Source organism: Schistocerca americana, chromosome 3 (assembly GCF_021461395.2).
Source record: "Schistocerca americana isolate TAMUIC-IGC-003095 chromosome 3, iqSchAmer2.1, whole genome shotgun sequence".
Classification (NCBI taxonomy): Eukaryota; Metazoa; Arthropoda; class Insecta; order Orthoptera; family Acrididae; genus Schistocerca; species Schistocerca americana.
The window spans coordinates 629,426,957-629,444,793 of NC_060121.1; the positions used below are offsets into that span (position 1 = coordinate 629,426,957).

General features: G+C 38.0%; 1 protein-coding gene across 2 annotated transcripts in view; it reads left to right on the top strand.

The window, feature by feature from the left end:
* The first annotated feature begins 4,372 nt into the window (after positions 1-4,372).
* LOC124605604 (uncharacterized protein C2orf42) overlaps positions 4,373-17,837 on the top strand; it is a 223,069-nt gene continuing 209,604 nt past the window's right edge. For both annotated transcript variants that reach the window (XM_047137398.1, XM_047137399.1), the window contains exon 1: positions 4,373-4,688. The gene's annotated coding sequence lies outside the window, so the exon portion shown is untranslated. The remainder of the gene's footprint in view (positions 4,689-17,837) is intronic.

Consider the following 17,837-nt stretch of genomic DNA (forward strand, 5'->3'; position numbering starts at 1 on the left):
AATGTGGTGATTGTAAATAAGTGTGTGTGTGTGTGCGTGTATGTTTATTACCTTATAAATAAATAAAATATTTTAAATTCAGTGCATTAGTGTTTGTAAAATGATTCTTTCATACAGTGTTCATTAAAAAAATAACGATCATTCCACTTGGGACCTGTGGAAGGTACATTAGCTTATTTGTTTTAGTTGTAAATATTTGTCATGTATTATTGTTTTCTGACATGTTCTACATCCTGGAGGACCTACTCACTACGGATCAGTTGGAATGAAAGTAAATCTAATCCAATCTAACCTAATGTTATTTTGCACAGTTGCATCATGGTAAATGTCATTATCCAATGCACTACATATGTTATTGCACTTCACATACTCAGTTCCATCGCGCTCACAGTTTATCTGGCGACATAAAATGGCTCAAATGGCTCTGAGCACTATGGGACTTAACTTCTGAGGTCATCAGTGCCCTAGAACTTAGAACTACTTAAACCTAACTAACCTAAGGACATCACACACACCCATGCCCGAGGGAGGATTCGAACCTGCAACCGTAGCGGCCGCGCGGTTCCACTGGCGACGTACAAAGAATGTTTGTTAAGAAGTTTTTACATAAATGTTTCATCGCAATCATTCTCATAACGATATATGAGGAATAGTTTTAACAATTGTGCACACATACATACTTCATCACGGTTACAGGCATTTGCGATGTATGTAGAATGTCTTTAAAGCAGTCTCTTTCACATAAATCTTGTGGTTTTACACATTGTGATACATAGTACAAATTCTCATCACATTTACATACCAATGTAATAAATTTTGCTTTACATCAGTTTAGATAATCACACATAATTACATTGCATTTTGCCTTTATATGGAATACAAGTATCTACATAATCTTACAGAGATTACAGATTTTTGAACCAAATTTTGCGTTTGGCAATGATGTCACCAGAAATTGGAAAGATTAGACACAACATCTGGGTACATCAGCAAACAAGCCCAAGCCCACATATACTAATGGACACACATCTAAAGCAACACACTAAAATCAAACCTACCGAATTCTCGTGTCACAAGTGTGTGTGGAGTGTGTATTTGGCCTTTGTTTCACATAAACATATGTTATGCAATATGAAGTGCATCTGATCCGTTCCTAGGTGACAGTGTTTTGTTGTCAAGTGGTTTTGTGTACACGTCAATCAGTCATGAATAGTCCTTGACCAACGCTACAGTTAGTCAATTATATTGTCTCGAAAATATTTTCATCACACTTGCTAAATGTCATCATAACATTTACATTAAAATTTAGGCTGATGTTGTTTACGTATGTTCAGCGTAAGTCGAAATTTCTTCTTTGTTCTCCTGCTGCTGACTGGATCAGCTGAAATAAAATTTCTTAAGCTTTATAATTTCCTTGCAGTAGTACCGAGATGTATATGTGTTTGATAAATGTACAGTTTACTTACTCATTACTTATAGATATACGTTTACTGCTTAGAATGGAATACTCTTGAGTCTCGATGAGCGTAAAGCCAAATGATTCTATTTGTTTTTGGGTTCTGCAATAGGCATGCACCGGGATGCAGTACTTGCGCAGCTTGAGAGCAGAAGAATCGTGGTATGTACCTTAATAGCACTTGCTTGCCTACCTTGAATTCCTGCTTTCCCTTAATAGTACTAGTGTAGTATCTGTTTCTTGCATTAGCATGCTGCATCAGTGAGGTTAGTACTTCTCTTATCTTTTCATCGTGCGACAGCTGCTGAGGTGAAATCCACCATCAAATGTGTTACATCACAATGACGAACAGGTGTGTCATTAATAGCATGTAGAATGGTTTTCTTTGAATTGCACTCCAAACGAGCCTGCTCCCATGGCACTGTGCTAACTGCTGAAGTGGAGTAAACCAGGAACCTAAAGCCTGATACTTCTTGATCCAACACGAAAATCGTGGGGTCCATAGGCTGATAGAGTGTAAGGTTTATTTGGTCATCTGCATCTTGTACAGTTCTGACATCATGCCTTAAGCTGCCCAGCACTCCTGTAGTGGGTTGTTGTTGCTGGCATTTGGAATTACAAGATGAAATATATTCGCACTGTTACACCAAACTTCTGGAGATACCAACATATTTGTCATGAAGGTAATTTTCATGGTGTGCATTGCTTTGTTGTGATCCCACTGCAAGGCCGACTCATATTTCACCGAGCCACAACCTCTTTTTTATACAAACATGGCTGACTGTGTAACATAGCGAAAATATTTGGTGCATAAAGCTGTCTCATAATGTAGCTGAGATACTGTGTGGATTCTGTAATCCAAGTTCAATTTCACTTCTGTGGGTTCCAGCTTCTTTGAAGTAATTGTGGCATGTAGTGAAGGTGGAAGTTTCAGTAGCCACACTCTCCATGAAGTGTCATCAGAAAAAACTGTTGGATGGTATAGCTTTCTAAAAGTGCTGCCATAGCAGAGATGTCGTTCTGTCCCCGGTTTCTTCTTTGTACAAGACCTTGTAGTATAATAGGCGTTCAGAGCCCTTTGACAAATGTAACAATAAAGCCTTTTTCATTATATCAAAATTGTTGGATGTAGATGGGAATGAGATGGGAATGCTCTGCCAAATCGTTCAGCACTGCTATAAACTTTTCAGTACCACCTGTTATTCTGCAACTATGTAGAATTAATTCGACAATTTGTAATCAAGTCTGAGGTTGGTTGGCTAGAATGCTGGTAATTTAGGAATGCTTCCTTATTTCAGTCGCTTGCCACTGATCACTTGTTGGAAGGTTATCATTTTGCCTGGTTTGGAGGATGAAAGTTTTAGTGATACTTGCAGATCAGTAGTAACCAGGTACACATCTCTCTCGTCTGTGTGGCTATAAATAGTGCGGCAGTAAAATTGGAGCATAGTTTGAACAATTGAGTGGTATGTTGCGATGCAAGCAGGTTATGTTCTGATGCAGTTGGGTCTTGTAATGAAACAGCCTGATGTTGACAGTGTTCCATATGCGACATCTTATAGAAGATTTGATTGTATGTGGCACAGTTTGAAATGTTTGCTCCCACACTGCGCGAGAGTTGCCTATTACTTGGTCTGCTGAAACCTCCACAGTCTGTGTAGTTTGTTGGTCTCCTCCAGTTTTCTTCATCCTGTAGTGATGGAATGAGAATGGTGTGCAATCCGCCATTTGAGTCTGCATCCTGAGTGACAACTTTCACTATTTTCTGGTGTTGAAAGCCATACACTGAGGCCCAATATCGGCCTTTGCAGCCGAGCGGTTCTAGGCGCTTCAGTCAAGAACCGCGCTGCTGCTACGGTCGCAGATTCGATTCCTGCCTGCATGGATGTGTGTGATGTCCTTAGGTCAGTTAGGTTTAAGTAGTTCTAAGTCTAGGGGACTGATGACCTCAGATGTTAAGTTCATTTGAACATTTTTAGGCCCAATGTTACGCATTCGTTATTGTGAAGTATCTGCTGACTCGGGATCACCACCGTAATTACGGACCTCTTAGTGAATTGGGGAACAAATGATGAGCGAACAAACCGCATAGTGAACAATGACTACTTTACTGAATACTGCTTCACACAACATAAACACATACGAACAGTTCGCATTACCAGAGCCAAGTGACTCTCGTTTTTCCCAAGAGCCCTCACTTTGGGCAGATACAGAGTAGTTTCTATTACTGTGGAGAATCTCGCTGAGAATCTCGAAGTGAAACAATGGTCCTGAGGAAAATTTGGGAGCCTGCGAAAGAAAATGAAATTTAAAACCAGGAAGTCATTGAAAGCTTATCTCTATGCAACTGTGAAAATATTATGGAAACTTTATAAAAGAACAAATGACATGATTGCGCTCCTGAGGTTGATCTCCTGAAAGATAGTAAGAAAACAAGTAACTTTGTTCTCATTAGTAAAGAAGTGAGGCAAAAAGTTGCGGCCACATTTGAAGGCATCCAGATCGAGGGTGTGCAATATGACTAGCAGCAACGTTAAGCACACCGGGTTTTCAGAGGAAATAAAAAAAGAAATGTACTTTTATACGATACAGCGAAGAAGTGTAAAAGAAACGAATGTAAGAATATTAGGCAAAAATTAGAGGTAAACGAAGAAAGCAGCTGAAATGACGTGAGCTCGTTACAGTCGAAATGATATTTAAAATTAATTACTTACTGTACCGTACTTAATTAAAATGACAAAACAGAACAATCTGGAACCAAAATTAGAACCTGTGAAGTGAAGTGAAAAAATTCTGAAATGGTACCAAGCTTTAACATATTATCCCTTCAAAGTGAAGTACCCTACTGAAGGAGAAATTACAATCAATTATAACGATACTATATAACATTTTTCCGAACAACTATCGAACACAGAAGCTTGTGTCAAAACAAATGCCAGGCGAATTTTGGATGATGGCGGATCTTTCGTGGTATATGCGAGAAGTGATAGTTTTGTGCAGTGTTTGTTTACTTTAACGTGTTTACACCTGTTACAGTTCTTGGTTGTTGTATGCATTGATTCATTGTGACAACGTATTGCTTCGGAATGCAAATAACAGTAGTCACCCTAATTATATGAATTTTGACAAAACACCGAAAAATTTAAATGTTATTCGTGTTTGAGATCAGGAACCTTGCATCTAAAATTACAGGTCCGAACGATAGATATTTCGTCTCCGATTACACCTAATGGTAAGTACAGACAGATTAGACAGTAATTAATGGGCTTTCATTTCGTCCGTGCGGAATTTTAAGCGTTTGCCTGTGCTCTCCCAGCATGTTGAATTCACTTACGAATGGCAACTGGTTATTTGTGCATGATTCGTAAATCGTTAGTCCTGCCCATATTGTATTAGTACTTCACGAATTTTAACTTTAGAAAATTCTTTTGGAATTAATTCACCTTAGTATTGCATAAACTGTTAGATCTTGGGCTGTTTTCACTCGAAAAGTTTTGGTTATTTTCAATCGGTACGCGAGGTCGAAAGATTAGCCTGTTTTGTTGCAGTGCATCCTCTCCAGCAAGAGTGGTTTGAATCTTGGCTAAACATAGTTATTTGTGCTTTGTCTCTCTTTGCCCCATATGTTTTCCAACCAAAATATTTTTAATACTGATGTACTCAGGCATCGTGTCCATGTCCCATATCCCATTTGCCATCATTTGCATCATTCAGAGTCTAGTTACTCCAACATATCACAGAGTTCTGGAATCATATGATCAAAAGTAATTGTTCTGCACATGTTAATATTACATGTTTTATTTTTTTCCATCAGATTCTGTGTTGCACAAATCCCAAATTGTGCTGTGGCTTGGCAAATTTATAAAATTTTGTTTCACTGGGGAACATCCATCAGTATGATAGTGGCAGTGATGTAAGTGGAGATAAAACATTGTACACTTAATCCACCATGTGGAATAATTCGCAACTGCAAGTAACAGTACTATGGGACTTAACTTCTGAGATCACCAGTCACTTAGAACTACTTAAACCTAACTAACCTAAGGACATCACACACATCCATGCCCGAGGCAGGATTCGAACCTGCGATGGTAGTGGTCTTGTGGTTCCAGACTGTAGCGCCTAGAACCGCTTGGCCACTCCAGCCGGCATTTAACATCTAGATGACGTTGGGGTCATTACATTTCCATAGTCAAGTTGAAATTGCACAAAGATTGTGATGTTGCAACCTTCTTGTCTGTAGCTCTCTCTCAGATGCAGCAACTATATTAACTTATCTTTGAAGAGAGAGTCCAGAAACCTCACTAAAGGCTTGAAACTGAAAATGCTTTTATTGATTTGCAGCTCACGCAGATTTCAATGTAATTAGAAGTGTTGAAATTCTTACATACCATCTTCTTTGGATAAGACCTTCAAACATTGACTACTGTCCATTCTGTGAGCCTCCTAAATTGGCACTTGTGATGTAGACATTGTAAGACTGCAAGAGGAACATAAACAGCATTGTACAGAGCGCTATACTTTGGATGCTGTACCATGCTGTAATTTATTGTGAAGACAGTCTCACCAAAAACAGAACCACAAGGAACATCATTCCTTTGCTTGGAAGAGTCCAACCCTCCCATGTCCCCCCCCCCCCCCTATGTTCTGCAGAACTATGTGAATAAAGACCATATGTCCATCACAAAAAAAGTGAAAGAAATGATCAGTGTAAAGAGAGTGACATCCTTGGGGATCTAAATTATGTTGTCACCTTAGAATATTATGTCAATCTTCTTCTCTTTCTTTTTTTTTTTTTTTTTTTTTTTTTAACATTATCTGTCACGTGTCTGCAGAGGAATGCGTACTGTGTATCACTTCCAAAATGATTTATGTGTCAAGGATGAAGTGCTGCACCACACCAAAAACAGATAACGAGCTGTATGGATGCTAAATGCCTCACAGTGTTCGGCAAAGCGCTACAATGTTTTCAGGTTTACTGAACAAACAGTCTTGCTCTGTTGTCAGTATCTAGTGCTCTTTCTGCTCATTCTTGGTTTTTGTCTCCTTACACTGATCTTCACATTTGTCGCTGGTGTTGTTCAGCCCTCCAGAGACACCAGTGGAATCCTGAAAATATCCCCAAAGAAATTTGAAGCAAAAGCTGATATGGCCTAACGAGTCAGAAGATTTTATTATCAACTGCCATGAAATCTGCAGACTTACATGTTTATTTCCCCTCAGAAAGTTCCTGACCATACACAGGACACCAAAGATGACCTCTCAGTGACATTTATGATGTGTGGTTTTTGGCAAAATCTCAGTTCAAGAGTTTTTTTGGTGCTTTTTATTTTATGTGAAAGATAACAATTTTCTCATCGGATATGGTCAGTCTAGAAATACTTACCAAAGTTCTTTTGTGGTGGTTATCCCACCTTTTTTATTATTAAAATTAAAAAAATAATTGTCTCCAAAAGAAATGCCAACCTCATAAATTTTGATGTTTTTGTTATTAATCAGTACTTTAAAGTACCACATTCCTTCAAAAGGAGAAATCTCCATATTCATTTTAAGCAGTTTTATAAACAGTGTTTGGGTTGAACTCCTATGTCTAAAACTGAGGGTTCAGTTGTAAATAGGCATGCAAAGATTCACCAAATTTGTCTCCTGTACCAATATGCAGTTGTGTGAATTCTGCTAACTGTGTTTTACGGTTATTCTGTGGGAAAGATTGACTTTGAAATGTCTTCTGACTGGGTCACAGAAGAGAAAAGTGTGTTGACTATTTGTGTTTCCATTAAAGAGTGATTGTAAGACTAACAAAATGACAGACTTTCTTCAATTTTCACAAATTTGATGATTTCCCGGGAAAGGACAGATTCACCTAACAGACACTTGGTATGGAAAATATAATAGATGACTCTTTGGTAGCTACATTTCTACAGCTACATGTGTACTCTGCAAACCACCCTGAGATGCATTTTGGCAGGGGGTACATCTATTTTACTAGTTATTAGCGTTTCTTCCTGTTCCAGTTAAGTGTGAAGCATGGAAAGAATGATTTTTTTTTATGCCTCTGTGCATGTAGTAATTGTGGCTTGTAAATAAATAATGGGCCAAATGCCAAAAAATTGATTTAGAGATAATCAACAAAATGTGTATAGCACTGGAACAAAAGCAGTGGGCCTATAAAAGTTGGGGATCACTACACAAACACTAAAACTATACAGATTTTTTGTCACATATGTGTTTTTATTCTATGTTAATGGATTTGAGAACAAAAGATACAAAATGTAAAGAAAATGAAACATTCTGTTTGCAAAGGGTTTAACGTAAATAACTATCCAATCGTATCATTTTAATAGCTAAATCCCTTCTCTTTTCTTCAGACAGCCTTCATTCATGGTATAGTGTTTCCAGCTGCACGTGTTGAAGATCAGAAGGCTTCACGTTTCTCTTCAAGATGTAATATTCCTTGAACTCTTCAATTTCACTGAGAGTTGACTGAACTTGCAGTACCCCAGGCTGTTCAGCAGTCAGTCTGATCCAGTGTGCTTTTCAAATATGCACATTGGTGAGATTCATATATTTTTCAGCAGCTCACTTAAAGTCGTAAAAATCTGTTTCTTGCATAATAGTCACTATGAATGGTGTTGTGTGTGTAGCTTCAGTGATGAGGCGAACTAAATCTTTTGGAACTTCACACACAGTTAGCCTCTTTTGTTTCTCAGTGTGAGCAAAATCATGATCACAAGACATAAAAGTGTGTCTTTTCACCAAAAGCTTGTGTTCTATTTCCGTAAAGTAACCCTTTGCTGTATGGTAAACCCACAGAAACATCATCTTCTTTTTGTTCTGCCCACAGCAGTTGTCGCTCCACATTATCAGTTTATTTTTACAAGTAAGTGTCGAAGTAAAAGCTTTGTGCACACAGGAAGCAATTTCATTCCCACTCCTGCCACATATGGCCTCATGCCAAACAAACGTGACCAGTTTGATTATCACCAGCATTAATGCAAAAGTTGTAATTTGAGAACTGTTGCAACTAGTATGTTTCACTGTGCCTTAATGAAGGAAGAGAGATCACTTTTTGCAAATCCATTGCAGCTGTACATACTTCAGAGTTAAACCCTTGACTCTTGATTGTGCCAGCTTTCATGGAATCCATAGCTTTCTATGCTTTTCAGTGATGGCGTTCTACTGCAGTTTATTGTCTTTATTATTGTGATCACATCTCATTTTGGCTCTAAGGTCACATGTAGAACATGGGTTACTGGACAAATGATGAAATTTTACCTTGAGGAATTTGTCTTTAAAAACTTTTGCATGATGTTGCCTTTGAAATTCCTTAAATAATTGATAAACAGTCAGGTCTTCACTTAATAAACAGTCAGGTCTTCACTTAAGTATTGTTTATCACCCGATTTTTCCCTTAAATAGTGGCTTTCTTGTCTTGGTATGGCGTTAATATGAGCAACAACCAGCTTTTTATCTTCTTCTGTATCTTTCCTGACTGTTTTGTCTTATTTCCTCACTTTTATTCATAGACAAACTCACCACTCTGCTTCAACTGTGGTAATGTCTGAACTCTTCTTTTTGTCAAAGTGAGAACCTCAATAAATGTTCCTTTATATACTCTTATTACATCTCCCTCACCATCAGGCAATGTGTGTAACACAGTTACATTTTACTTGTTGAGTATGACCAGTTGTCCTGCACCTTCTTCAGTAGACAGCTGAGCAGTTTCGTTACTATCGTTATATACTTTTTGACCTTCGCCTCTTCCTTTGCCAACATGTAAGTGAGACATTGCATAGTTATTTTGCTTTACTGTATCATTTAGTGAGCAGAATTCCTTAAACAACTTAAGTTTCTGGTCATATGAAAGGTGCCTGCATTTAAACTGACATTTGCAGGAGACCTGAAAGAATGAAGCAGCATATGTAATATGTTTAAATCAACATGCCTAAGTATTTGCTGGTAAGTAAATGATTTCATTCGATTAGTTAACTGTAACCTCATAATCAGAATGATGATTTTTGTCCATACAAAATTTGAGGTCAAGAGAAATGTCTGATTCCAATTTTCGTAGTTGTAGATGTTGTTTTTGTGTCATCGACAGTTGCGGTTGAGCTATATAGGTCAAGGGTAGTGTCCAATTCCTGTAGCTTTTGTTGGTGTAGCGGAGTGTTGTAATTTAGCCCCCCCTCCCCATCATTTTGTGTGACTTTGGATAATGGCGTTTTTTACTGTTTTATTTAGCTTGTCCCCACACTAAAGCCCCCAATTCCCCATGGTTGTCCCGGTAGTTTGACTGTATTTTTGGAGGGAGATGTAATGTCTTTTTATGTGTATTGCCATGTTTATTGTCTTGTGTATGTAGTGATGTCATAGGTGCCATATTGGAGATGCTTAAAATGGCCATTTCTGCCATATTGATGATGTGGGTCAAAGCAGATGGGTGGACTCAGACATTTCTGTAATCCCTGAAGTACCATCTGAAAGAAGCTGGATAAATATTCAGTCACATCTTGATAAGATTTCAAGATAGTGCAGAGATTGACAACTTGCTCTAAATGTAAAAAAATGTAAAACTGTGCACTTCACAGAATGAAAAAACTTAGTATCCTATAACTATAATTTGAATGAGTCACTGTTGGAATAGGCCAACTCATATAAATACTGGGCTATAACACTTTGAACGGATATGAAATGGAATGATGACATAGGTTCAGTCGTGGGTAAAGCATATAGTAGTTTCGGTTTATTGGTAGAATACTGGAAAAGTCAACAAGTAGAGTGCTTACAAATCACTCATGCAACTCATTGTAGAATATTGCTCAAGAGTATGGGACCCATACCAGATGGGATTAACTGGGGATATTAAACATATACAGAGAAGGACAACATGACTAGTCACAGGTTTGTTTAATCCATGGGAGAGTGGCACAGAGATACTGAAAGAACTGAAATGACAGACTCTAGAAGACAGATGTAAACTATCCCGAGCAAGTCTATTAACAAAGTTTCAAGAATCAGCTTTAAATGATTGCTCTAGGGATATAATACAACATCCTACATATCGCTCATACAGAAATCGTGAGGATAAAATTAGAATAATTGTGGCATGTAAGTAAATAATGGGTCAATTGCCAAAAAATGAAAATTTGAGTTATAGGTGAAATTCCACTGTAACTGCCAACGCCAATAACGTATATTCTGATACAAGCACCAGAACTGCGTGAAACAGTATTTACAGCTATCACACGATGGCTCTTGTGCCTAACACCAACATCGATGTTCAAATAACGAGTCATGTGCCCTTTGTTCTCTGTTATTGCCTTGGCGCGAACCTGTGTGAATTGTTGACAACTGAAGTAGCTCTGTAGTTTGTTTGCAATAATAGGACACTGCCAAAGAAATTATTACAGAAACATAATACACAATATTGAAAAATGTGAAGGAAAACTGCACCAAAACAGAGGAAGAGAGGTGAAGATAGAGCTCAAAGTGAAAGGAAAAAATTAAGCAGCGAAGGAAATGAATATACTCGAAAAGTCAGCACTGTGGTTCCAGCTTAAGAGGCTCCCAAGCACCAGGTGGGCCTTGATTGCTGTTTTAATTTTTATTGCAAGGGATGGAATCGGCATAAGTTATATTCTAGTATTTTAACACATTTAATTTGTCATTGAAACAAACGATACCAAAACATCAACGCCACCAACTAAAACTACGAAAATAGACTCTGACATTTCCCTTGACCTATATAGGTCAAGACCATAGCTGACAATCCCAAAACACCAATACCTTCAACTACGAAAAATAAAATCAAGACCACAACACCTCAAAAACCCTAAAATCAAACGTCCTTACATAAATTAAAGCCAATCAGTACACCATAAACACACGAAACATCGCAACTCGAAAAGAATAGACCCAAAAGAACAATTACTTATCACCAACAAATTCCAGTGCTGAGGCCACCTGCCCCCCTTACATAATGTATACATATATATATATATATATATCTACATAATGACTGTTAATGTTGACTTGAGAGCTTATAGATCTACTTGTGAGTTAAATGAAATCGTTGCGAACATTATGCTACCAGGTGGACCAGCTTCTGGATATAGGTTTTTTGTTGCAAGACTGTAACTTCTTCATCAGTGTGAACTCCCATTTTATGTTTTGAAGACTGTGGGTATTCTAGTACCAATTGGTTCATCATGAAAGCATCACTCAGTACGAAGGGAAGGTTCAAGCTCATTAGAGCACACAGTTAGTTCACTTAATTACAAATTTTGTTTCCAAGCAGAGTGCACAAAAGTACTATGAGACCAGTATGTGAGAACATGGTAATGGAAATGGTTTAATGTGTGACAGAGTTTTCAGGTGTTTATAAGTCCTATTAAAATGAAATGTTGAATTTAAAAGAAGAGCATTACATAACCACCAAAAATGCTGTATTGTGTTGTCATTGGCGGGTGATCGGTTTTGTTCATAATTATTATTAGTTGCAGCATCTAGCATCTGATGTAGGTCTAATTATTATAAATTTGACATCAAGGAATCTTTCTGTAACCTGATGTAATGTTAAATGTTAATCTGCGACTTGAGGATGGTCACTTGACTGAAAATGGTTGTCTGTTGGCAGATAAACATTACAGCAGCTTTTGGTGGTTTCGTGACACTGTTTTTACATAAATCAAAGCTGTGCAACACTTTTTACAGAAAAATATTTGAAAAATGGGAGTACTTCTTTTCGTGTTATGTAGTACTGTATGATTCTGATGGGCAGTAAAAAAATTGTACGTTTGAGGGTTTTTTTAAAAAAAAAAAAAAAAAAAAAAAAAAAAAAAAAAAAAAAAAAAAAAAAAAAAAAAGAAGGGAGCAATCCCTGAGACTTTGGCTTAGCCATTTCTCTGCAATATCTTTTCTTCCAGAAGTGCTAGTTCCACAAATGTGCAGGAGAATATCTGTGGGGGTTGGAATTTGGGAGAATAGGTACTGGTGGACGTGAAGTTGTGAGATTAGGTAGTGAGTCATGATGGGATAGCTTAGTTGTTACGGCACTTTTCCATGGAAGGCGAAGTCACAGGTTCGAATCTTGATCTGTTGCATAGTTTGTATCTGCCACAATGTTCATAGAGGTTGTTTTTGGTCCCTTTTTAGTCATGCTTTTCATAATTTTATGAGAAAAAAAGACCTATTGGTAGCAACAAAGGACTAACATTAAATACAATTCTTGTAACACACCTCTGTAATGTGATAATACTGTCCTTGAGTCCATAACTCATTAGTGAAGGGAAATGAGCAGAATGAACTTAACTTATTAATTTTAAATCAGCTATAGTAGTGATTGTGCATACTGCCAATATTGATGAATATAGGTGCTTCATTAATTCTAGGCAGGGGTTTTTCCAATTAAGCTTGTAATCTATCTGTAATTCCAAGAACTTAAAACTTTCTACTACTTGGGTTTCATTGTTAGAGAAGACTATTTGATAATTTGTTTGCTTAAACTGCTCACATTAGCCCATCTATGTGTCTTTACTGACCTCCTTTATCACCAGTGTGCTCCAGGTTCAGGAAAGAGAGAAAGGTCTGGGAGTATAAAACGCTAGTCCACCTATCACAGCATGTACCAAGATGTAGTATGGAAAACTTCATCCTGTTGATCTGTCATTAATTATTTATGTAATTTACACTTGACATAACACTGCTGAAGTTGCCAAAACTTTCATCCTTAGCCCGTAGACAGTGATTAAACAGAACAGTTTGCCAGTTGTGAATCTGGACTATGATACATATATGAACACTTTGTTTTCATGTGTACTGGAGAATTACAGATTGCTATCTAGTTATTTGTCTGTACCATGGATCCTGGACATCATTAATTCATTGGGAGGAAATTGGATTTCTTCCATTTGCAACAATAATCTAAATCAATTCTTCACACATAAATAAGTCCATTTGCCGCTTAGTATTTAACACAGGTGACCTTCCAGAAAACAGTTACGACATTTAGTTTGCTTCACTCAACTGGTACACATTGTTCATCAATCAAAGTACTTTACAACACAAAATGGAAATTAAACAATTGAAAATTCAGGATCGCGTAATGACAATATTATGAAAAAGATAAATTGTTACTCACCATCTAGCGAAGATGTTGAGTCACAAACAGGCACAATAAAAAGACCACACACACACACACACACACACAAACGCAGCTCATACACACACAACCACTTTCTCTGGCTGCCAAGTCTTTAAGAGGGACAAACCAAGTGACTGGGAACGTAACAGTTTTTTTCAGTACCTGGTGTGTACTGGACCAGATGGACAGACTTTTACAGTGATGAAGCCATTATTTTTCATGGAGCAAATAAAGATAAATGTGGAAAAGTAGATGCATTGGAAAAAGTGCAAAATGCGTTGCTCTTGATTAAAGCCCCCTTCGCTGCACAGTCTCGTTCGCTTCAGGCATGTGAAAGACTGGATGATAGTCCAGTGACTATTAGTCCACCCAAAACTTTGAATATGGTACAAGGAATTAACTTTCACAGAGACATTACACGCCATACAGGCAAGGAGCTAGTCTAGCATGGTGGGAAAAATATATCTAAAAACAAAGATGATGTGACTTACCAAACAAAAGTGCTGGCAGGTCAATAGACACACAAACATACACACAAAATTCAAGCTTTCGAACCAACGGTTGCTTCATCAGGAAAGAGGGAAGGAGAGGGAAAGACGAAAGGATGTGGGTTTTAAGGGAGAGGGTAAGGAGTCATTCCAATCCCGGGAGCGGAAAGACCTACCTTAGGGTGGACAGGTATACACTCGCACACACACCTATATCCACCCGCACATACACAGACACAAGCAGACATTTGTAAAGGCAAAGAGTTTCAACAGAGATGTCAGTTTAGGCAGAAGTACAGAGGCAAAGATGTTGTTGAAAGACAGGTGAGGTATGAACGGCGGCAATTTGAAATTAGTGGAGGTTGAGGCCTAGCGGATAACGAGAAGAGAGGATATACTGAAGGGCAAGTTCCCATCTCTGGAATTCTGACAGGTTGGTGTTAGTGGGAAGTATCCAGATAACCCGGCCGGTGTTACACTGTACGGCTCCCGGGATTAGAATGACTCCTTACCCTCTCCCTTAAAACCCACATCCTTTCGTCTTTCCCTCTTTCCTGATGAAGCAACCGTTGGTTGCGAAAGCTTGAATTTTGTGTGTATGTTTGTGTTTGTTTGTGTGTCTATCAAAAATGGTTCAAATGGCTCTGTGCGCTATGGGACTTAACATCTTAGGTCATCAGTCCCCTAGAACTTAGAACTACTTAAACCTAACTAACCTAAAGACATCACACACATCCATGCCCGAGGCAGGATTCGAACCTGCGACCGTAGCGGTCGCGCGGTTCCAGACTGAAGCGCCTAGAACTGCTCGGCCAATTCGGCCGGCTGTCTATCAACCTGCCAGCGCTTTCGTTTGGTAAGTCACATCTTCTTTGTTTTTAGATATATTTTTCCCACGTGGAATGTTTCCCTCTATTATATGCACACTTTCATCTTAACTTTTGAAGGATATGTCCTCCCAGAGAAAGATAAGGTTATACTGTAGAGAGGTAATGTGAAACCTTATGCCCCACTGCCAACGAAATGTGTTTGTTGCTTATATTTTGAACACATGTCATCCTGCTGCACAGCAGACTTACAATGTGGAAGCTGTGGAAGATCACTTCATAAAGGTTGTTCTTGTGCACAATCACCTTTTTAAGTAAGTTGTAACACCATGCCCCACATTCACCAGTTTGCCCAGTAATTAGTAAAGAAAATCCAAGAATATAACATGATGAAGTACCTGTCATATCCAGAGCCACGGAAAAAATATGATTATGCAAAAATCACGTCCATTACACCACCTCCCCTTCCCCTACCACCTCAAAAACATCTAATCTACTACGTATATAAACCAAGAACTTTCAAACAATACAAAAAAATATGTGCAATGGAGACTTTCACTACTTTTGAGTTACAGTCTTACAGAGACAGCAGAAGCCTCCCAGCAGATGCTGCAGAAGACATTTCATGTCCTTCCAACTGAACGAGAGAGGAAGACCCACTCCACAGCTTCTTCGTCCCAAAATATAACTGACATACAGTCAAATACTAGTCAGTGGTTCTTCTTACCCAGATAAAAGACAGAGAACTAATTCATGTGTTCTTTTTTTAACCCGAACACTCCTTGACACCAAAAGAATTTATGGAAACTACGCCAACCCCACAGGAGCCATTGGAACATTGTGTAGGTCAAAGCATACCATCACTCTCATTGTTTCTGATCACGCCATCTTTACTGCCATTTAACAATGGAATGGCAATGACTACTACAGTATCACCACTTTAAAGAAATTTGAAAATTAATCACAAACTATCGCATAATACATATTGCATTTCACAAGAATCAAGATGATTAGTAGACCATCTTTGGATTTCTGGAGGGTATAATGCATGTAGTGAAAATAGAATAAACATGGAACGAGCATCCAGAGTTGTTTGTACAGTGGTCAAATCAAACACATCCAGTGAACAAGTACCTGTAAATACTACACTTGAATTAATAGCCATTAGAATACAATTGATCATAATTATGACAATCAGTAATATCTACATTTCCTTTGACCGAGAAATTTCCTACAGAGAGATGGAAGATGTAATTAAATGGTTACCCCCTCACCTTTCATTTTATTTGGAGATTTTAATGCCCATAAATTTATGGGGCAGTGAGATAACAAATAGTAAAAGGCAACAACTAGAAAGACTATTCTCAGACCTTGATCTCTGCGTGATAAATTCGGGAGCTCCCAACACATTTCAGCACTGCTTATGGCTCCTGTTCTGCAATAGAGTTGACAATATGCAGTCCTAACCTCGCACTTGTGATCCAGTGGAATGTTCATGACAATGTTTGCAAACATGGCTATTACCCGATTGTTGTATCGGTCCTAGATTAACATCACAACCAATGTTTACCATGTTCATCACTGCAAAGAGCCAATTGAAATTCTTTCACAGTTAAAGTGCAGAACAATTAATACAAAGAAGAGGATCAATGAAGTAGAACATGATGCAACAGACACGATCATCCAAGCTGAGAACAATAATACCATTCTCTTCAGATATTTCTAGATGGAAACTTTTCCATGGTAGTGCAAAGAGATCGCAGATTCCATTGAAGAACTCTACATAGGCGACATCCCTCTACTGAAAATGTAGTTTTATTCAAAACAGCAAGGGCAAAAGCCTGTTGCTTAGTAAAACAAAAGAAGAAAGAAAGTTGGGAGTGAAATGTTTTTTCTGTGACAGCAGGTACCCCAACATCACAGATGTGGTCCAAATTACTGTGGACTAATGTATTTCAGGACACTAATAGAATCCAGGGAATTGTTGATAAAGGGAAATGAACGCTAGTTTCTCTGACATTGCTGACCTTTTAGCTATACTGTATATTATGCAGAGATGTCAGCATCTAAGAATTACCATCCTAATTCCACTCAGTGTTGACTTTTAACAGAATGTAATACTTTAACTTTCTACCTCATTGGCAACCTACAATGCACCCTTTACGACCTGGGAATTCGTAACACTTTAAACAATGTAGAGATATGTCCGCAGGATGAGACAATATCCATAATCAAATACTTCAAAATCTTGGTCAAAATAGTAAAAACTCTAGTCTAAAAGTTTTTGACAAATTATGGCAAGAGGGCTAATTTCCCTTGCAATGGAGAGAGAGAGATGACCACAATATCTGTATCGAAACGAGGACATAGGAACAGGTTCAAATCAGTCAACCTAACAAGTAACTTCGGAAGATTATTAGAAGTGATGGTTAATGCATGTCCTTGTTGGTGTTTGGAATCTAGAAATCTTTTTTCCCAATTCTAATGCGGCTTTCGGAGATCTTGATCCACCACAGATCATCTCATATGATTGGAGTTGTGATTTGAGAGGCCTTTGTTAACCAACGACATATGGTCACAGTATTTATTGACTTACACAAGGCATATGATATAATGTGGGAACTCTGCATAAGTGGATTTTTTTTAGCAAATTTACTAGTCTTCATAGAGATTTTTTTTTAAATCGTAGACTGTTTGGAGACAGTGGGTTTGGCTCGTAGTAACCTATATGTGCAGGAAAATGGTGACCCACAAGGGTGAGTTTTAAGTGCCATAATTTTTGATAGTAAATTTATATGGTTACCACATATATGACAACTCAAGACTTCTTGCATGGAGAAACTAAATACTCTCCAATTCGTCACTAATAGCTCCTAGGGTCAAAGCAAACAGTTTTATTAACATTTTATGAAGTACTCATTTTA